This window comes from Chelonia mydas, chromosome 19 (genome assembly GCF_015237465.2).
Source record: "Chelonia mydas isolate rCheMyd1 chromosome 19, rCheMyd1.pri.v2, whole genome shotgun sequence".
Classification (NCBI taxonomy): domain Eukaryota; kingdom Metazoa; phylum Chordata; order Testudines; family Cheloniidae; genus Chelonia; species Chelonia mydas.
This window is the reverse complement of record NC_051259.2, coordinates 803,357-826,288: the sequence shown is the minus strand read 5'-3', so window position 1 is coordinate 826,288 and position 22,932 is coordinate 803,357. Positions and strand designations below refer to the sequence as shown.

At 50.3% G+C, this 22,932-nt stretch overlaps 1 protein-coding gene and 1 long non-coding RNA gene across 3 annotated transcripts in view; both read right to left on the bottom strand.

Annotated features, from left to right (window-relative positions):
* The window catches only part of FHL3 (four and a half LIM domains 3), a 39,563-nt gene that overhangs the window by 6,063 nt on the left and 10,568 nt on the right, over positions 1-22,932 (bottom strand). The gene's annotated exons all lie outside the window — the stretch shown is intronic.
* On the bottom strand, positions 6-21,292 carry LOC122463305. Its single transcript, XR_006286527.1, has 3 exons — positions 21,282-21,292; positions 6,527-6,531; positions 6-1,450 (listed from the first exon to the last, which is right to left on the bottom strand). It is a non-coding gene; the product is annotated as an uncharacterized LOC122463305 (long non-coding RNA).

Genomic DNA, 22,932 nt, shown 5'->3' with positions numbered 1-22,932 from the left:
TGTCCGGGGAAACCCCATAGGTTAGGATCTGCTCAGAACCGTAGCGGTGCAAAGGGCTGAGCCTCCCTGTAACTCCCCCGCCACCTCCAGAGGCGAGGGGCAGACACGGGCCACATGCCCAGGCTGCTACCTGTGTCAGGCAGCATTGCACAGAACGAAGCCTGGCCGTACACAGCCAGCACGGGGCACGAGCGCTGCTCCTGCTCATGGCCAACACGATCTGTGTTTCCAGAAATGGTCCGGTATGGTGTCGAGCGCACCTTCCGCTTGCACGTAAAGCAGAGCCAGCCATCAGAACATGCATGCACCAGTCACCAGGCCCCGCATGGAGAAAGCCTGACAGGGAACACGTGACTGAGCCGGTTGCTGGATGACGCAGGGTCGCGGGCTCCTGGCTGCAATCCTCAGGACAGCATGTAACACCCGAGAAGATTAACAAAAAACGGAAACGATTTTGTGTGCAAAAACATTTTTGGACAGAAGTGCGTGACCAGTTGGGTGGGTGCGTGCAGGAGCCTAACAGAGGGAGCAACAGGCATCCCCCTCACAGACCCAAATTCAGCGATTGGCCTCCCGCCCAAAGCCTAGGATGGGGCTGGTTCCTGCACCACATCTTCTAGTGCTTTGCCTGAGCTAGTTTCCAACATCCCGAGCTGTGAAGCTTCCAAATGGCTCTAAAGCAGACGAACAGGGGAGCATCGAGCATGAGTCAGGTGCCCAGTCATTTGGCCAGTACAAAGACATTTCTAATCAAAGCCACATCCCCAGGATCCTACCTGGGAGCGTATTTCCAAAGTACAAGCCTTTTGCTGCATGTGCATGTTTTCACAAGTGAAAGCACGAAACGCATTCTCTGGCTTTGCTTCAGGAGAAGCTGGTTTACGAGAGCTGTTACTGGCCCTATTTCTCTCCAAGGTATAGGGTTTGTCTACACCTGGAGTTATTCCAGAATAGCTACAAACTTACACTAAGCCTTAATCCGAATTAATTTTCAAGTGTAGACAAGCCTCATATGGTGTTTATACCAGAGACATTTAGCTGCAGGGAGCCAGGCTTTGCAATCTTCTTTACGAACCCAGTGGATCAGAAGAGTTATTACAGGCATTGAGGGATAAATCCCAGAACAGGACAGGGGAACAGTCGCAAGTTCCTCTGCATCTCTCGGTGTTGTCTGCCTAAGCTGTGGGCAGTTGCCTTCCTGATGCTGGGCTGAAGCCCTGCAGGGCTGGGGAAGGTCTGCTCTGGCTTGCACATCATGAGTCATCAGGGCTATTCATGGGCCTGGGATTAGGCTTCCCAGCTGTTGCCCTGCATGCAGAGAGAGCGCTGCTGCTGCCTGCCTAGCTACGTGACAGACAGATGGGAACAAAGTCCCTTCTCAGACCCGCTCATTAACCAGCTGCATCTCCGCCAGCTCCTGCCTGTTCTTCTGACCCCCTTCCTACCACAGCTGCATCCTGGGGCAAGTGAGTTTATGGCAGCAGGAATGACTAGCTCCAAGACACCGGCTGTGCAACTCCCCATTAGTCTCCAATACCTGCTAAAAATACCCGGGCGGCCAGGCCAGGCCCTCAGGTTCACAGTGAGCATCATCAGTGTGTGTCCGGGAGAACGAAACATTTCCTGAGCTGCTCTGACGGGGGCCACCCTGTCTGCCTGGGGAGAACGGTCCCTGCCCCCAAAGGTTTGCTCCACCTGAGGACTCCGAGCCAGGAAGGTTCATGTTTAGAAGTGCTGCAGCCCAGGGACTGCAGAAGATGAAGGAAGCAGCCTGGGCCCCCGGCCTTTGGAGATGGCCCTGCCACTTGTTTCCCAACATACAACGCGAGTCACGCCTGCATGCTGGGCAACACGTCCAGCCCCCCTCGAGGCGCACAGCATGGACTCAGGCTGCCTTGCTGGACTTTGCTTCCCAGAGTGATTTCATCCCTTCACCTGAGAGAAGAGTCTGTTTCTCCCCTCCGTACACCTCAGAGAGAGGGACTCAAAGGGGTGACAACAGGGAACCCCCCGCCCACCCCGTACAATACTGTGAAGTCCTCAGAGATGACAGGAGAAAACCAGACTGGTAGGATCTCAGCTCCAGGACAATATGTTTCTGTGTTGAAGCGGGATTTGCCAAATCAAACTCCGTCTCTCTGCTGCAGCTGAGCCAACATTGTGATCAAAACCAAGAACAGGTCTCTCAAAAAACACAGTTCCAGGACAGGGACATTTCAGTCTCAAATACTGTCTCTCATTTGGCAGCCTCTCGACTCAGGCTGTTTCCTGCCCAATCCCCTTCTCCCTGAACCACACTGGAGATGGTTGCCAGCAGAGAATGCCACTAAGGGCCTGCCTGCATTACCGATTTTGCACAGGAATAGGTACACCAGTGCAAACCCCTGGGTAAATGCACTGCACTGGTATAAGGGAGGGCTCAGACAGTGCCACTTGACCCAGTTCAGACCACAGTGCATCTCCACTGGGGGCTGGCATGCACCAGCAAAGCTACACCCGTGCAAAAATCCGTAATGTAGACAAAGCCCCCAGGTGGGACCCAACACCACATTCCTTGCAGGCGCATAGGAAGAGTGCTGGGAAGAGGAAGAGATACAAACGGCACAAGCCCTTTGAAAATGGTACTTGAACAACTAGCTCAAAGGACTGTCCCGATCTGTAATATACACGTAACCCACTGGCAGAGCGTGTCACATCCCCCCCCAGCAGCTAGTTTACTAGAGGATAACAGCCTACTACCGGTACCTGTGCTGCAATATTGAAGGCCCCGGGTGCAGATCTTGCTGACTCCCTAGGAGGGGGGTTGTTATAAGCATCCCTCTGAACTGCATCCAGTGGCAAGACACTCGTCCCTATCCATGTCTTGTGGCCTTAGTGCTGGCTAGCCAATTGCTGTTGCATTTCCTACACCACTTTCCCCCCTCCTTGGCGGTTACTGCTTCCCAGAGTCCATCCGTCCGTCCACCTACGTCTGCCGCACAGCTGTCTTGCAAGGCAGAGTGCGCTGCTAAAAGGGTGTCAGCTTGGAGCTAAATTCGCTTATTCTCCAGGTTGAACAGACCACAGAATGCATGGCGGTAGGACAGCGAGCCCAGGGCTGTCTGCAGGCACAGACCACTGCCTGGCTGTGTAGGGACACATGCTGCCGTTCCAGGGAGGGGAGAGCAGCAGATAATGAGCCTGGGAAGTTTGCTCAGGGGTGTGTGTGTGTGTGTTAGATAAGCTGTTTTCTCCCTTTGTTCTGGGTCTCACACACAGAGTAGGACAGAGGTGTTAAACACATGAGGATGCCAAAGCAAACACTGGGGCTGCAATAGCCAGGAGAGCCCAAGAGCATGGAGAACAGAAGGGCGAAACAAAGAAAAAGGAGCAGGAAGCAGCTCAGCATAAAAAACATAAGATAAAAAAATTTAAAATCATCACTGATCAAGTTTGCAAATGACAAAAAATTGGGGGAGTGGTAAATAACGAAGAGGGTAGGTCACTGATCCAGAGTGAGCTGGATCGCTTGGTGAGCAGGGCACAAACACTGCTTTAATTTGGCTAAATGTAAACGTGTATGTCTATGAACAGAGAACGTTGGCCATCCTTACACTATGCGGGACTCTGTCCTGGGAGCAGGGACTCTGGAAAAGATTCGGGGTGGGGGTGGATAAGCAGCTGCACACTCCCAGTGTGACGCTGTGGCCTAAAGAGCTAATGTGAACCTGGGATGCATAAAGAGGGGAATCTCAGGTCGGAGCAGAGCCGTTATTTGGCACTGGTGCGACCGCTGCTGGAATCCTGTGTCAGTTCTGGTGTCCACAATTCACGAAGGATGTTGATAAACTGGAGAGGATTCAGGATTAGAAAACCTGCCTTATAGTGATAGACGCAAGGCGCTCAATCTATTTAGCTTAAGAGAAGGGCAATGGATGACTTGATCCCAGTCTCTAAGTATCTACATGGGGAACAAGTTTTTGATAACGGGCTATTCAGTCTAGCAGCGGAAGGTCTACCACCATCCAATGCTGGGAGTTGAAGCTAGACAACTTCAGACTGGAAATCAGGGTACGTTTTAAAGTGAGGGTAATTAACCACTGGAACAATTTGCCAAGGGTCAGGGTGGATTCTCCGTCACTGGCAATTTTAAAATCAAGTCTGGATACTTTTCTAAAAGCTCTGCTCTGGGAATGATTTAGGGAAGTTCTCAGGCCTGTGCTATGCAGGTCAGACGAGATTGTCCCTTCTGGCCTTGGACTCTACAAATATGTGAGCACAGGCAAGAAACACTCACTGCAATGGGGGGAGGAACTCAGCGCTTTCCAGGCTAGGAGAAAAGATGGATTTGTAAAAACATTTTTAAAGGGGTTGGTCTAGAGTAGGATTTAGAAGTGTGCTGTAGGCGTGTGCTAAGTAACAGGTTCTGAAAGCCAAGTGTAACCAGGACAGACTTTAAACATGCGCTCAGCTGGTTAAGGGGAGAGCCTAGTCAAGACAAAGCCACCGAATGTAGCAGAGAACAGGAGCTATGCTCTACGGAGCCAGGGGCTGGGTTAACCCTCCTGCAGGGAGCCCACCTGTGTGCATGTTGCAGAGTGGCCGTGTAGAGTCATTTTCTTTGCTTTCAGCCCTATTACATTCCAGAAGGAGAGACTCCCTCTGCCCTCATTAACAGGTCACCAGTGCTGCTCAGACTCAGTGGCAATGTGGTGACAGGATGTGGTCAGCGATAAGTTACCCTCCCCACCCCATCCCTGCTGCCTGTCATGTATGCACAGCACCTCCACCCCAGACGACTCCAGCCCGCTCCACCCGGGCAACACCAGCTAGTGCCAAGATGGTGGTTATAAATGCATCTGTTGCTGTGCTACCGAGAGGCACCCTGCGGGCTGACCACTCCCGTCAGTTGCAGACTGGGACATGCCTCACTACCTTGGATGCTGGCCTCCTGGTTTGGATTTACACCTTTCCTGGGTGTACCGTCACCCCACTATGCCCGGCTACAGCCAGAGAACTGCAGCTGCGGCCTCTGCTTGTCAGGAACCTCTAGTACAGCTGACACACACACACTGAATCTTCTACTACATTAAAAGTAAACAAAAAAAGAAACCTACAGGCTGGCGGCTGCTCCCTGCACCAGTGCCCCAGGCTCCAGGATTAGCAGAGTCTGCAAACACTGTGGCCCCAAGTGAGACCCATGCAATACACCTGCCACTGAACTAGGAGAACCCAGCTCTCTACAGGTCACACCTGAAATGCACTAGACAAAAGCTAACCACTCAGCACACAGAGACAGCCAAATCACTCAGGGTTTTAGTCACTTGTGACAATAAAAGTTTATTTTTATTATGAGCTGTGCCTTTCCACCTGGCAAACACTGTCCTCCTCATGGGGACAACTGGCTTTCCTCCCTCCCTTGCACACCAGTACCATGGAGTGCCAGACCAAATACCTTTGGGAACACAGACTCCTGAGTGGCCCCCAGCCTCGCCTTGCAAATAACCTTCTGAAAAACAAGGGCCACAAGCATGGCCAGCTTGGAACAGAGCTTGGAACAGGATAGTGTACCAGAAAGGTCAGCAAGCCGCAGATGATGCACAGTAGAGACCACTTTCTAATTAGAGTAACACCCATGTAACACCACTCCAGTGTCACCGTCTGTTGTGACCTGCAGGTGGCTTAGCAACAGTCCCAGAAGATTGTTATGTTCATGCCAGGGTCTATACAGAGGCAAACGGGTGAGCTCAGAGGAGAAGGTGCAGCCACTGTTTGGCTTTCTGCAATGTGTAACCAGCCGGATTTTAATCAAACTGTTGAGAACACAATGAACTCCTGCAGCCAGAGATTTCACTTACAAAAGAAAGCCAATAACCTTGTGAAACTCCCCACCGTAGACTGTTATCAGGTCCAGAACCAGCTGCCGTACAGAAGCCATCCTGTAGCAGCCCACGCAACTATTCCTAGGAACATGTTCATCTTTCCGGGATACAGGAATAGACCTGCCTTTGCTCATGTTTCAGGTTCCATCTATGCTAATCTGCCCAGAGTTACCTGAACCGGGTTTGCGTAATTTACTTCTAAACAAATGAGCAGGAGAGGAAATGCAGCCAGGCAGGGAGGGCGAGCAATTTCCCAAATAAGGATGAGTCTATGTAGGTGAGACAGGGCCCAGGGACGCCAGACCGGCATGGGGAAGAGAAAATAGTTTCCCCCAGTTAGCTTTGCAGAAGCACCACAACTGCTGGGGTCTGCGTGCAACTGTCCCTGCCAGCCGATTTCTGCCTCCAGGACGAAGAGCAGCTGCTGCTTGGCATAAGGAGTGGCTCTGACCCCTCGTAGTGAGGCTGGGAAGATTTTAAATCAATATCACGGTTTCTGCAGCTCCCTTGTGCTAATGCTGCAGCCCACCAAGAGCCCTGACAAAGGCCATGCAGGCTCTCAGGCCAAGGTCGCAGTTCCCAAGAGCACTGTGTTTGGTTCCCTACGGGGCTCATTTGCGCCTCTGCCTCTATCTTCAGAGCCTTCGCTTGGCTTCTAACTTCACCAGCACTCGTTCTGGACATTGTTCCACCGCCCCAGGGCCCTTCAGCTTCTGACTAGGGCCCTGAGGTGGGGTGCTTGCCAGGAGCCAGCCCTCCAGGCTGAGCAGGCCTGGAGCAGCGTGTGGGCAGGCTGGGAAATGAGTGGGTTCTTGCCCCATTCCCGAGTCCCCAGGAACAGCGGTGGGCTTGGTGCCGGCGCTGTGCTGGGAACACCCTCCCCAGCCTGGGCTCACCAAGCCCTGCTTTCAGGAGAGCGGAGGAGCAGTCAGCCAGAAAGGCACAGGTAAGGGAATTTCATCAGGATGACTGAGCCAGCCCTGGCTCTCACACAGCGCTGTTAGGGAGCTGCATTACATCAAGACTTTACTCGCCTGCTCCTGGAGCCGCTGAGTCACTTCCTGCCTTTAGATTTCACCTTCAAACCTCCTTGCCAGCCTGTGCCTGACACTCTGAGGAGCGCTTTGCAATTCCGAGCATGAAGGGCAAGTCATGGGGTGGGGGGAAACCTCAGTGCATCATTCCCAGGGATGCACTTCCAGAGGTACTTCATCCCCACAGGCCCTGGGACTTGTTCTCCCAGCCCCATCCGTGCAAACAGCTGCAGTTAGTCCCTCAAAGACATGGGGAGGGCCTGAGTTTTATTTTGCGTCTTTTGCATTCCCTCAAAGCAGTGGCCAGATGGCGGCCCGCTGACAGGAGGGTACTGAAGGAGCAGAGTCAGGAAGCTGGCAGCCTGCGTAGCCCTCTCCTCTCTCACCTGTGGGGATGCACCAATGCCGGCAGCAGTGGGAAACTGCCAGAACATGTTCACCTTACACAATTGCCATGTGTGCTGGAGCCCACCCAGCGTCCTATAATGCAGCAGCAGTTCCCACTGAACCTCGCGTGAGTTCAGAGCAGCCTTGGCCCAATGCTGGGCACAGCCGATTTCGATAAGGAAACGGCACTCTCGCAGCCCTGGACTTGCTCAGCCGGGCACGCATGGAGATGCCCACGGCTGCGAGCACAGGAAATAGCAGAGATTGTTTGAATTGTTCACTAAGTCACAGGGGAGCACCCGATTGTCACCAGATTTTAAGGCACACTCGGCAGGTGAATTGAGGATTTCCTCACATTCAGAGGAAGTCTCGGCAAGTGAAAGATGCACCTTGCTGTACTAGAGAGACCGTGAAGGGACCAGTGATTTCTGACCCTATATCCCTTAAGCTCCCAGGTTCCTGTACCAACGTATATGCCTGGAAACGTCCTAAAAATGGCTCTCAATTCTGAATCCCTTAAAAACTTCAGCAGAAAGACACTGCACTGTCCCAAGACTGCAACACTGCTGGGGCTGAACCAACTCTAGGAAAGGGGCAGGCAGCTCTGAGGTCAGCATCTGCAAGAACGTCACCGAGCCGCTGGCCTCACTGGTGCGAGGTAGCCCAGGTGTCCCCCAAGCCATGTGATGGTGCATACGGGGTTTATACAGCACCTCTCTCCACATACAGCATCAGCCAGTTACAGCAGAAGAGCGCAGGAAGGACACCAGCTAAAGACAGGTGCGTTGAACTCAACAGGATCTCGGTGCAACTTCCTAGATAGGGTGGGGGCAAAAGGCGAGATTGTTATTTGTATTACAAGAGCGCCGAGGGCCAGCCAGAGACCGGGGCTCCATTGTGCTCAGCGCTCCACACAGACCGTGTCTTACAAGGCCTCAAACCAGGCACAGTCAGAACAGACGAGGCAGACGGGGGAAGGATACCAGCCCCCTTTGACGGACGGGGAGCTGACGTGTGGAGAGCTGAAGACACTTTCTCAAGGTCACACAAGGAGTCTGTGGCAAAGCCAAGAACAGAAGCCAGATCTCCCAAGTCCCAACCCAGTGCTCTAGCCCCAAGGCCAGCTGGCCTGCCCCTCTTTAGAGAGTCTTGCACCTTACTGTAAGCGAAAGTCTAGTTTTCTTTTCACACGCCAGATACAAAGTGTGTTTCCCAAAAAACAGGTCACGTTTTTGAAAAATTGAAAAATACCATTTCTTTTATCATTTTTACAGTGCAAATATTTGTAATCAAAAATAATATACACTTTGATTTCAATTACAACACAGAATATATATGAAAATGTAGAAAACATCCAAAATATGTAATAAATTTCAATTGGTATTCTATTGTTTAACAGTGTGATTAAAACTGCTATTAATCACGATTCATTTTTTTGAGTTAATCATGTAAGTTAACTGTGATTAATCAACAGCCCTAACATCAATAAATCCACATGGACTTACACACCTTCGTGCAAGCACCATCAGGATCTGAACAAAGCCATTCCTTCCTGAGGAGAAGGCTGGACTCAAGGCACAGTTAATAAATGCCCAGTTATTAACATGGATTCAGAACTACAAACTACCTTCCTGTATTGGTGCACTGACGTGAAAACCACGCACAACCAGAGCTTTGCTCAAGAGATTGGCCATTAATCTTGCTTAAAAACAAATACAAAGTTGAGTCAGTTGGGGTAATAAATAACCACATTTTGTGCATTCAAAGGAAGCTGAGGATTGGAAGTGTTTGAGAAGCTTGGATCTGTCACGAGTCAAATGGACCATTTTACTGAAGGAGGAGATCCAGGAGCACAGGAGTGAGATCGACACATTAGAACTCTCCTCCTAACAAAATAACATCCACCTTACCAGACTGCTAAGAAATCCATGGCCCCAGAATTCACCAGAGGAGATTCTGCCTCAAACTCCTCCTTAGATTATTATTTAGAGCAGAGAAGGGCTGGGAGGAGATGAGAGAACCAGAGTCGAGCTGCAGAGCTGCATTTCCTTTACCCGCAATACTGGTCTGCAAGAGAGGTGTCTTGCCTAATGAAAGGCTGCACTGAGCAAATTTACTACAAAGGAACGTGTAGGTTACTGAAGAGGCAGCTTCTGCAACCGTTGCTGGGGGGCCCCCACAGCCCGAGAGCAGACTACGAAAGAGAAGTGCTACAGCCAAGTTTTAGGGACAGCAACTGGGACCCTGGTTTGATTGTTTTATCAGAGAGAGGGGTTGGGGTCACAGTTCAGGGAAAAGCCTGTTCGTATCAATGCTCTAAAGTAGGAAGGCAAGCACCCAAGCATACAATTGCTCTCTGAGCTCCAGCTCCTTTTTCCCATGCACGCTAGTCACCCATCTAACAGACAGCACTGAGCTTCGGTTTCATTATGGTAACAAGGACGTCAAAAATTCCAGTCTTCGGGGTACTTCCCCTCTGGCTAGAGGGTTGCACATGCTTCTGGAAAAGGTGAGCTCTGCCTTGCTTTCTCTTCCACGAAAACCATGGTGAAACTTTGCCTAACTGTCTGAAGTGCCTAAATGATGGGGTAAGCGTCAAAGATCCACCCAGGCCAAGTCAGACAACCTTAGGTTCCCTTCCAGAACAGCTGTCTCCATCCGCAGCTAATTGGCTCCCTCACAGCTACTGCACAGAGCCCTGCCTGGAGGACTTCCCCCCTCAAATAAATGTTAGTACCATTCATTAAGCCAACCAGGAGAGAAGTTTTTTCATTTCAGAGCCCGATTTCAAGACGATGGAATAGAACCAGCATAGAATAGGACAAGAAAGGAACAGGGGCCTAAGACTACCAGTTAGATAGTTTGCTGTTAGCTTCTGCAAGGAGCAGTCAAAATGTGACCAGCTTTCATACAACTCCTCCATCAGCTGATTCTAAACATTTCTGCGCCTTACAAACCGTCCCAGGCCCAGCCCTCGTTCTTGAAGCATCTCTGCTGCAAAGGCAACTGTGCTGCCAACACCAGGAGCAAAATTAAACCCCCACCCACCCACCGTCTCCAGCAGGGCACAAAGACTGCTGAGCACAGGATCCAGGTGGCTCTGGTGACTACGGATGTAACTCATTGCAGCACGGTTGTGAGAAACAGCTGATTTGCACCATGACATTCACCACATCACATTCCCAAGGTCCGCAAGAAGCTTCCAGAGAGACCAAGGTCTCTTCTGTCATGAGAGCTTGGGCATCCTTAACATATCTGGTTCCTGACTGGTCACCTGCTCTAATGCTTATGACTGTGTTGGACTGCACTTTAAAATTGGGCGCACACAGCCTCGGGGCTTCCCTCAGCTGGAGAACACAAATGTTCATTTTTACCATAACCCCCCTGTACACAGAGCGAGGAGAACACTTTTCAAGGTTTCAAGCCACTTGCTCCCATCCCAGGACCCACTGGTGCTGTCCCATGCACATTGCTGGGTATAGCACAATCTTGGCAGCAACACGGTCAGTAGCTAGTTCTCCAAGATACAGTCTCTAAGGAGAGAGGTCAGAGGACGCTTGTGTTCAAGCACACCAGCCTTCCACCCAAACTTTAACCCACCGGCAGGTCTCTGCTGCCATTTGGCTGGTAACTGCAGGTCTCTGGCTCTGTACTAGCTCTTTTCATTGCGGCCCCTTTAAAGAGTAAAGGAGGTCTCTGCTGAAAGCATGTATTCCAGCTGCTAGCGTCCCTCACAAGCAAAGGAAATTACAGCTCTGTAACCCCAGTATGCCTGCAGCTTCTAATTCTGGTGAAGTATCAAGTCCTGGGAAGGGAAGTAGGCTCAGGTTACCATCCCAATAAATGGCTTCTTGTGGTCTGAACCAAAATTTAGACCATCTGTTGCCTGAGAGTCACAGCACGTGCCAGCTGCAGAGTTCCTGGCTGCTGCCCTCCTGCAAAAAGGTAACACGCTCCAAGGGCAGGATTGCTCAGCTTTGCAGCAGGTCAGGAAACTACTGAGTGGAGACAGACAGGGGAGCACGGGAAGCAGGGAAATAATTTCTTTACTTCACTTGTACACTGCCAAAGCAGAGCTGAAATGAGTTTACATCTGCAAGGCTGACACTATCCAGACAGGGAGAGCTGGATGCAGAGTCGTCCGGCGTCAATTACGCTTACAGGACAGACCTGAGCTGCTTGAAAAATCAGTCCCCTTTGTGGCAACACTTCTCCTTTGTGCTATTTTTTAAAATTTAGTCTCAAATACTGAGCATTTTAAACGAGAAGTCATCCATGACTCAAGGCAAAAGAGCTTTTGCTATCGAGATTTATTTTGGAGAAACGCTGCTCAGAGCTATTTCTGAGAAGGAGAAGTGGAAAGCACGTCACTTCTTGCACAACTGCTGCGGCACCTCTCCAGAGCTGGAGACTTCGGCATCTGTAGCCAGGGGGGTAAAAAAGCTTTTTGCCAACTTGAGAGGCAAAACTACACAAACAGCCACTATGGACACAAATATCCAGGTGCCCGCACTTAACAGTAAGGAGTTGGAATTCAAACCTCCGCAGTCCAAATGCTGCATGGCCTCACAGGACAAGAGCTACCTGCCACCACAGCCACGGAAAGCGTTTGTCTTTGGGCAACAAGCAGCATCTAGCACTGACTGTTCATCTCTTTCCGAGATTTTTGGTGCAGGGGCCAAGTTCTCATCTCTCTTTAAAGTGCCCTGCAGAGCTATGAAAAGAGAAAAACAGACCCACGTCTGCTGCCTGTTTCCTGCACTACATTCTCACGTAGAAGTAACAACAACGGTTCAGACCTGGTGTTTACTGAGCTGTAAAGGGGTAGTCGTAAAAAGCAGCAAGGGAACTCTGTATGAAACAGATTTACTTTCCAGGACAATGGGATATGTGTAGGGCAGCATTTTAACTAGGAGACACCCAGCTCGCTGTGTCCTCAAGGTAAAGGCCAGGAAGGGTTCACACCCTGTGCGGTGAAGAAATGATCTTTTTCTTATTTGTAAAGAAGATGTGCCTTGCTCACTCACTGAAAATGACAACAACCTCCTCTGTTCATGGCAAGGCACATGGTGCAACAGCCAGGGGAGAACAGCCACAGAGCAAGGCACTTTGGTTACAGTTAAAAAGTTTCCAAGTTTATTTGTTTGCTCACATGTTTGTAGGATCAGGGCCTCCAGTTCAACAACAAGGGGAGTAATGGAGATCCCAGCATGCTAATAACCAGCCCTCTGCTCTCCCCATCAAACAGAGAACACGCTAGCTGAATAGGGTATTTATGGCAAGCCATCCACAATAACAATAACTCAGCCAGGCCAATACTCTAACTGTAGCAGAAAGTTACGTCGGCTTGTTGAATGCAATGGATCAGATTAAAACTCAACACAATCCCATCAGCCACAATGACCTAAGGAGCAATGGACAGACTGACTCTCCCAGTGACTCATACTGGAATCTGTTACAGCAGGTGCTGTGAGCAAAACCGCTCACCAGTAAATCTCCACTTCACTAGCAAAACATTTAAGTGCTTGCCCAGAAACAAAGCAGCCCCATCAGAAACCAGAGGGTGACATCAACACTGCGTTTCCTACCCCGGTTCAGGTTTCACTACATGGGGCTGAAGACTGGACTCTTGTTAAAGTTCCTCTAAAAGTCTCCACATTAGACAAAGTCCCTGGCTCTGGTTTTGTTGGCGATACTTAAGTTTCTGAACCCCTTTCATCCCTCACTAGCACACGGAGACAAGAGGGAGAGAGCAAACAGGAAGGGTTCCCTAATCTAAAATGAATTGCTAACAAAAATCATCACACTAACCTAATGAGCCTCATCCTATTGAAGTCAATGGCAAAACTCCCACTAACATCAGTGGGGCTGGATCAGGCCCTGTATTACTTAAACAGAAGGCACTACCTGGGGCCTGGTTCTTAAGAGGGGTATGCAGAGTCAGAGCCTCTTGTCCAGAACCAGAGCTCTGCATCCCCTTCCAAAACTCACTTTCACATGTTGAAGATCTGAAGCCACAATGGTCCTGTTCACTTTAGTTGCATCACTCCTGCAGCAGCATGGTCAAGTCAAGTCTATTCTCTTCAATAGATTGAACCACATTTGGGATTTCCCACACGTGGTCCAGGGCCTCTCAGCTGCTCAGAGCGATGTGCATGATGTGTCCATTCAAGCTCAGTGCTCACCTCTCAGTGGCTTACAGGACGGGTTTGTGTAGGGCTGGAAAATACACACACAGCGTAGCTTCTCTTGGTCAGAGTTCCTTGCAATGTACTGTATACCCAAGACTAATTACACCTCTTGAGTGAGTGCACAATTGTAACCCTTCTGCCCATCAGAGCTGGCAGCAACAAGGGCCGGGTTCAATATCTAGGGGATCCATTCCAATAACAAAATGCAAACCGGCTCGAGCCCCCACCCAGTGACCTGGGACAAATATATACCACCCCCGCTGGGCGCCTCCAAGAGGCAATACTTCCCCTCTCGCAAGCACATAGTCTGAGTGTAGCAAAAAGCCTTTTAATAACAGAGAGAAACAATGTGGCATTATGTTGGGGAAACACCACCAACAGGATTCATAACACAACCCATGAGCAAAAAAAAAAAACCCACCCCAAGCAAATTGGGGCATGCCCCTTTCCCTCGGGTTCTTGAGTCCCAGCACCCAAACGTCTCTTGGGTCCAGCAATCCACAAATCACCCAAAGTCCAAAAAGTCCAGCCCCAGAGTTCAAAAGTTCATCTGCAGAGTGTTACTCCCCAGTCTGGCTAAAATGTGCCTGTGTGTGGGGGAAAGGGGTAAGGGGCACCTTACGTGTCCTGAAGCTGACTGCCCCACAGGGCTCTGCTCTGCTACGCTGTCTCACGAACGGCTCTGCTCCACCACGACCGGCTCTGCTCTGCACAGCTCGCCGTCTCACGAACACACCGCTGTCTCACGGATGGCTCCGCTCCACCACGACCGGCTCCACTCCGCACAGCTCGCCGTCTCACGAACAGCTCTGCTCAGCTCGCCGTCTCACGAACACGCCGCTGTCTCACGAACGGCTCCGCTCCACCACGACCGGCTCTGCTCTGCACAGCTCGCTGTCTCACGAACGGCTCCGCTCTGCACAGCTTGCCGTCTCACGAACAGCTCTGCTCAGCTCGCCATCTCACGAACACACCGCTGTCTCACGGACTGCTCCGCTCCACCACGACCGGCTCTGCTCGGCTCAGCTCGCCGTCTCACGAACGGCTCCGCTCTGCACAGCTCGCCGTCTCACAAACAGCACCACTGCACGCTAGATCTTCCGGCTCCCCACTACTTGACACAGTGCTCAGTGATTTCAGCTCTCAGTGATTTCAGCTCATAGTAGTGGGGGCCTTAGTGCTGGTGCACCATAAGGCCAACGTGAATGCAGCCCAGTACCTGTAGCAAGACTCTTAATAGACCCAAAATTAGCTCTGACATTCCACAGTGGAGAGAGACAGAGGTGCAATTGGTGCTTCAGGCCCTCACAAAGGGGCCTACACCACCAGGTACTAATACCTGTCTCAAGTCTCTCTCAATTCACACAGTTTTGGAACCCATGACCCTTGCCTAGCGAGTGCTACTCATTGATGGGTCCCTCCATCATAACAAAAGGCCAAGTACAGTTCCAAGCACAGTTCCCATAATCAGGGTAATAACAATTTACTCTTCCCGCCCCAATAACAAAGACACTGGGGATCCCACAACAGCTGAAGTGACCATTTGGGCAGCTATGGCCTCAGTCTAGGCGGGGTGGGTGTGCCTATGCAAATGAGATCGGCCCCTGAAGTTTTTTTTCCACAACTTGCCACACCTCACCACCAGATGTCAGGGTGGAGCTCATCCTGACACTGCTTACACAATTATTCTGCATACTCCAGAACTCTCTGAATGGGGGACCAAGGCGTACATTGAGTTAATGTCAGCCACTGAACTATACCCAGGTTAAATTGATGGACTTTAGAAAAAGTATACTACAACTGTGAAGATCTTCGAAGCCCTTGGTGCACTGTAGTTCTATAAAACTGAATAATCTGCTATTGTGGCATGCGGGAATGTAACAGTGCTGCTCTCTACTCCTCCAGGACCAAGCATCAGGCCACAGGTGAGTGGCCAAAACCTGTTGCCCACCTCCAGAGAAGGCTGAGTTGAGGAGCGTTTCCTCTACTAGAAAAGTACGTACCTCCCTGCTGATACAGGCACAGGGCACTTCAAGAACGTAAGTGCAAGGGGCTCAGCTTCCACATGTAACCAGATCTTAAATCTCTCCACCCTTTATAACATTACTGCTTGCACCGCGGTGCTATCCGAGTGTTTCACAAACACGGACACACTTACCCTCACTGCACTCCTGTGAGGTCAGGGAGCATTTTGTCTCCATTTCACAGACTGTGAAACCGAAGTACGGAGGGATTAGTAACAGCGATCAGTGGCAAAGCTAGGAATTGAACCCAGATCTGAGTCCCAGTCCAGTGCTGGGCAGAAAAGGAATGTTTGTGGGGCCTTAGTGCTGGTGCACCATAAGGCCAACGTGAATGCAGCCCAGTACCTGTAGCAAGACTCTTAATAGACCCAAAATTAGCTCTGACATTCCACAGTGGAGAGAGACAGAGGTGCAATTGGTGCTTCAGGCCCTCACAAAGGGGCCTACACCACCAGGTACTAATACCTGTCTCAAGTCTCTCTCAATTCACACAGTTTTGGAACCCATGACCCTTGCCTAGCGAGTGCTACTCAGTTGATGGTGAGTCCCTCCATCATAACAAAAGGCCAAGTACAGTTCCAAGCACAGTTCCCATAATCAGGGTAATAACAATTTACTCTTCCCGCCCCAATAACAAAGACACTGGGGATCCCACAACAGCTGAAGTGACCATTTGGGCAGCTATGGCCTCAGTCTAGGCGGGGTGGGTGTGCCTATGCAAATGAGATCGGCCCCTGAAGTTTTTTTTCCACAACTTGCCACACCTCACCACCAGATGTCAGGGTGGAGCTCATCCTGACACTGCTTACACAATTATTCTGCATACTCCAGAACTCTCTGAATGGGGGACCAAGGCGTACATTGAGTTAATGTCAGCCACTGAACTATACCCAGGTTAAATTGATGGACTTTAGAAAAAGTATACTACAACTGTGAAGATCTTCGAAGCCTCCTTGGTGCACTGTAGTTCTATAAAACTGAATAATCTGCTATTGTGGCATGCGGGAATGTAACAGTGCTGCTCTCTACTCCTCCAGGACCAAGCATCAGGCCACAGGTGAGTGGCCAAAACCTGTTGCCCACCTCCAGAGAAGGCTGAGTTGAGGAGCGTTTCCTCTACTAGAAAAGTACGTACCTCCCTGCTGATACAGGCACAGGGCACTTCAAGAACGTAAGTGCAAGGGGGCTCAGCTTCCACATGTAACCAGATCTTAAATCTCTCCACCCTTTATAACATTACTGCTTGCACCGCGGTGCTATCCGAGTGTTTCACAAACACGGACACACTTACCCTCACTGCACTCCTGTGAGGTCAGGGAGCATTTTGTCTCCATTTCACAGACTGTGAAACCGAAGTACGGAGGGATTTAGTAACAGCGAGTCAGTGGCAAAGCTAGGAATTGAACCCAGATCTGAGTCCCAGTCCAGTGCTGTAACCATAAGGCCATCATCCTTCCTGTTCCAGAAATACACTATATAGTCCGGCCTGCTGGAATTATTTAAGCATAGATCACAAGAAATGCTTATAAGACTATTTTCTCCTTTGCTAAAGCCCCCTATGTATATATGCTACAGACCTAAACCCAGAGTCTCTCTACTACAGGCAACCCTCGTCACAAAGAGAAGCGGACTATAAAAGAGGGAGGAGCGTACACGTATAGAACTAAGTTACTGTGGGCCACAGGTCTTCCATATGCGACCACATGTGACCGAGTCTTCTCCAGCTTCTTCTGTTAAAGTTAGGGCTTTGAAAGCAGGCTAAGCCAAACAGAAACAAGGTTCTCTTGTTCTTGAACAACAAATGTCCACACATGTAGTTATTCAGGAACAGCTACTGCACTATAAATTCACACCCTACCTTCACTGACGTTAACTTTCACGTGTAGACAAGCTTTTAGTTTCAGCACCATGCACTCCCCTACCTCTTACTCTGCCAAGGGACTGCAGAACAACACGGATAAAGAACAGCACAATGGGTTATGGGAGAACTGCAAACCTGAGAGGGGGATTTCTTGGCTTTAGTGAGTTGAAGTTTGCCTAACTCAGGAGTCTTTCTGCACTTCAGTGTAACTTCTTTTGTTTCATTAGAATAGCATGAAACTCTCTCTAACTCGGAAGTTAACACTCCTCCCTCCTTGCTGCCCGTGCAGAATGTATGGAAAGGGCATGCTCCACGGCCAGTGGCCGCACCGCAGCAGAAACCGCTTCACTTGCAATGTACCCAGGAGAGGGAAATCCACACTGCGAGCGTGGGTCCTGCAGAACTGAGGCTGCTTTAAAGTTATCGGAATCTCACTCACTCTCACCCACCCACCCGTACCCACCCCCCATGGGTAAAATACTTTTATGTGAATAAACTGCCAATTGTTTTTACCATTTGCATTTTGTATTTAAAACATCTCCCAGAGATCTCAGGAGCCAGTGCTGAGCCTGGAAGGGATTTTTATGGCCACATTTTAAACCCACAGAAAGTAGGGGTCTAGAATGGAAACAGTTCTTTACAGCTAAAACACTGATCCTGGGCTCTGCCCTGAACAGCTGGGCCTAGTTTACAAGTTAAGTAAAGTAAATTACTATTCCTAAAACCCACTCTGAGTTTCAAAGGGGCTCAGAGGAGATGCTGACTAGTCACTGTTCTCCCCAGATGACAAGCTATGAGCCATTTTAGTTACGGGATTTCCTAGGGAACACTGGAAGCTTGGGTAAATAAACTCTCAAAATACCAAAGCCATATTTACATTTCACTGTCAAATGATAAATATCTAATCACGGGTGCAATATTTTAGGGATATTTGTTTTTCTATGCACTCAACTATTTGGTCACATCTGCAGCAGCTGGAAGAATTCGTTTGGACTACTAGGATTCACTAGGTTTAAAAAAACCCAGATCACATGTTCAATTTGCATCCAAAGAACTAATGCTGCTTTGTCCAGTCCTACGAGGGTATCAAGTGAAGAATGCTTATGCAACTTTCTCAACAGGAGCTGTAAGCTACCAGTATAACTGTATGTAAACAGAACTATGATCTGTTAGCAAGGAGAGGTCTGTATTTAGAAAAATGCTGCTTCTGCAAACCAGTATTGACCAAACTGTCATTTCATATCCTTTACAGAAACATGGGGGGAAATCCGCTTGCAGATAAGGAAAGCAATTCATACTGAATTTTTCTTCTCTCTCTTTTCCCCTCAGAACTCCCTGTCCAGAGAACACTCCTGAGACCAACCCTAAAAGGTCACTAAAACAGCAAAGCTCCTCCTTCAGAACTGGGGATTCGATCTGGGTGCTAGAGGATTACAACATGGAAGGCTCCACATACTTCCACAGCTCCTGTCCCTGAGGCTTGAAGGCTGCTTACATATCCTTTACCCACCTTTTTAACAAAGGCAGAATGACCAACTTTTCCGGGAAGCGAATGCCAGCAAGTGGGGCAGTCTGGGTTACAGATCGGAGATGAACCTGGCATAGTTTCCACAGGACACTCTTCTTCTGGGCTTCAGGTTTCAAAGGGTTACCTTGTGGCATGGCTGTCTTTGCTGAGAAAGCCTGAGATTTCAGTGAGGCTTCAGCAGAGTGCATAACAGTCTCCAGTGTTTGCTCAGCTAACCAGTGAAACCCCTGCAGCTCTCCAATGTCTTGAAGATTATGGTTTAGAAGAGAGAATGCTCAGCTAGGGGAATGCTCTGCAGCCATGACCAAGCTGTGGTTAAAACTGATCCCAATGATTTCTATTCAGCCCAGAAACCTCAGACAGTTTCCATTTTCTCAATAACAAAGCATTTTTGTGGGGTGAGGTAACAGGCCTGCAGCTGCCAGGTCTAATTCTCCACTAGGATTTCTTAAGAGTGTGGCCGAATGAGCACTGGCCAGCTGAGCCAGAACAAAAAGCAGCCAGCCTTTACGGCTGAGAAATGAAGGGACAAAGCTGTTGCAGGAGAGATTTGGAGAGAAGCCTTTTTGGGAGGATCACACAGATTCTCTGTGGAGCTTGTTTTAAGCCACTTTTACAAAGAGCTCCTAGCAGCGTGTAGAACAGAGGTGGGGAAACTACGGCCCACGGACCACATCCGGCCCGCGGGACCCTCCTGCCCAGCCCCTGAGCCCCTGGTCCGGGAGGCTCGCCTCCGGCCCCCTCCCCTGCTTTTCCCCCTCCCCCACAGCCTCAGCTCTCTGTGCCGCCAGCCAATGCTTTGGGCAGCTGCAGAGCCGCGGCCTGTCCTGGTGCAGCCGCGCCGCCGGCCACAGGTGCTCCAGGCAGCGCGGTAAGGAGGCAGGGAGTGGGGGTGGGGGGAGTTGGATAGAGGGGCAGGGGAGTTTGGGGTGGTGGTCAGGGGGCGGGGGTGTGGATAGGGGTCAGGGCAGTCAAAGGGTGGGGAATAGGGGGGTTGAATGGGGGCAGGGGTCCCGGAGGGGCAGTCAGGAAGGAGAGGAGGGGTTGGATGGGGCGGCGAGGGGCAGTTAGGGGCGGGGGATCCAGGGGCGGTCAGGGGACAGAGAGCAGGGGGTGGATGAGGCAGGGGTCCCGGGGGGGCCGTCGGGGGTGAGAAGCATGGGGGGAGGTCTGATGGGGGGGCGGGCCATGCCTGGCTGTTAGGGGAGGCACAGCCTCCCCTAACCGGCCCTCCATACAATTTCAGAAACCCGATGCCGCCCGCAGGCCAAAAAGTTTGCCCGCCCCTGGTGTAGGAGGAGAGTTCTCCAGCCGAGGAAAGACTGGGACTCCAGGATACAAAGGGACAGAACATGTGAGCCAGAGTTGGGGGGGGGAGAAATACACCAGCGGATTCTGTACATTCAGTCATCCAGAACCCAGCATGAGAGGCAGCCCAGTGCCCTGTCCACCGGAGCACAGAACCGCACGTGCACACGCGTGAGCGGAAGAGAACATTGCTCCTCAGGGCGAAGAGCACCATCGCTCGGAGAGCGCTCTGGAGTTGTGAAGCCTCATCGCAACATTCATGCTGCAGACCCAACCCATCCAACCACCTCCGAAGCCTCGAAAGCTTTGCCTTTAAAAAGCCTTCTTAAGCCTTGCCCACGAGGCCTGCTGTGCACACACTGGGACCACGTGGCCAGAAAGCCCTGCACACAAAGGGTGAACATCTCAGGGACTGACAGCTCTAGCTAGATTTCCCCCTGCTCCAAGGCACCCTTCAGACAGACTAACAGGAGAGTTCAGATAAACAAGCTGAGGCCTAGTCCCCAGTCCAGGTCTTTGTGGAACTGAAGGAAGTTCCACACAGACAGAAGCAACGAGACTATTTGTATCTAGATCCCAAATCGCATTCCTTGGGGCTGTAATGCGGAAAACACCCATGTGGGGAGGGGAAGTAAGAATCACAGGCAGGAGCCAGGGAGCCACCTATGAAGCTCTCTGCTCTTTGGAGCTGCCCTTTATCCTAAGGGTGTCAAACTCAGCGGGAGCTTTGGTCTTCTCCAGAGGTTCATCAGCCACTGGGAACTTGGAGGGAACTGCAGCTCAGGGGATCTGCACTGCTCAGCTTGTGGTGCCCTGGGTCCATGCTCACCAACGTAGTTCCAAAGAGCTAGATTCTGCGGTGCAGTAGCGGTTTGGTCCCTATTTTCATGGGGATCGTCTCATGGACACTACGCGTAGGGTGACCAGTTGTCCCGATTTTATAGGGACAGTCCCAATATTTGGGGCTTTTTCTTATATAGGTGCCAATTACGCCTCACCCCCATCCCGATTTTTCACACTTGCTATCTGGTCACTCCAACTCCGCTCCCCCAGCTACACATTCAGCAGAAACTGTTCAGATTATTACATGGGGTCCCCAGGCCCAAACACACCAAACAAATAATCATTCCAAACCTATCACTGCACATTTTGCCTAATCTAGACCCAGGTGCCTGGAAGAGGCTCTCAGGAATTTCAACAAGGTGAAAGCAGCCGCTGTTCATTTCTCTGGAAAGCGGGTAAAGCAGACTCTCCCTAGTTTCAGGCTGTAGGGCACCCTCAGAGGAGTCTGAAATTCTCTGGCCTAAAACATTATGTTCAAAGTTAATTTAATCACGTGCCTGGGTGAGTCCAAGTCTCCTCTTGCCATGAGGTCAGCCTTTACCTGCCACATCACAAGTTCCATTAGCTTGCATGACTTAAGAGATAATATTGCAACACAAACACAAGTAAGCAAACCAGCTGGATGGTTCTCAGTTAGTAACACCAGAGACTGGGGATTTCTCCTCTGGATGCTTGGAGTACTGACATGAGAAGGTCAAAGGAAAGGTGTTGTGCTCAAGCTTTGTTCTAAGGGAACTACTACTTCCTCTCCCAAGAGAGAGTGGTATAGATACAATGGCGGCAAGGTGGTGCTGGCTTGGAGCGGGTGTGGGAGATGCAGGAGGGGTGGCCCGGGGAGGGGGGGGTCATCACATGCCCCCCAGAACCTTTAAATTGTGCCCCTGCACTATTAAAAGTTACATGTCTCCTCTGATTTTGGTGGAAATATTTTCAGTCTAACACATGAGGTTTCTGCATCTAAGGGGACAACAGCAAAGGTTTCTAACTAAACCCCCGTGCGAGAGCCATTCAGCATGACTGAAGTGCAACTGCTGCCCCCAAACCAAGGGTCCCCACAACACCCCATACTCTCACAAACGAGAAGGAAACTCAAGTGCATATGGGTTTCTCCAGTAAGCACTATAATGTCCACACTACTCTCATCTGCTCCCCCACCACAGGGCCTTGCAGCCAGCAGCTCAACAACAGCAAAGCATTTTAACCAAAGAGTTACTGGGACTATTAACTAGACTCGAGGGCAGCACTCAACTTGAGGCCCTCACACTATGGATAAACAGAACAAAACAGCAGCAATTGGAACTACATCAGCATGTCTTGATTCATCTAAAACCCTTCAGGGGCAATGCTCTCCAATAATCAGGAGCTGGGGAAGACATTTCACTCTAGGAGCAGTGAAGTCAATTCGCTAATATTCATTCTCTGTCCCTACAGAAAAGAAACAGATCTCCATAGGGAGCTATGGCCTAACGCAGAGGTTCTCAGTGTGGCACACACCACGACTCTGATCTTGCCATGTTGCTAGGTTGGAGGCGAGTCCCAGTCTGGAAAAGGCGGAGATCTACTGGCATAACAGATCAAGGGTCAGAAGATCTGGATTATATTCCCAGCTCTGTCACCAATTTGCTGCATAATCTTGAGCAAGTCCCTTCCAATCTCTGTACCTCAGTTTCCTCATTGTGAAGCAGGGATAATAATTCTTAAATTGCCTTTGTGAAGGGCTGTGCTTTCCTGGAGCACTTTTCTCCTATAGTTCTGAAAGCACTAATGTTGATGTCCTCCACAGCTGGTAACAGGCAAGATACCATTCAAGGGGTCACTACTGAACCCTGATGCCTTTTCCAGTCATAGACAAAAAGAAGCGATGAAGCCATCTGCGAGACCCTTCCTACGAGGAA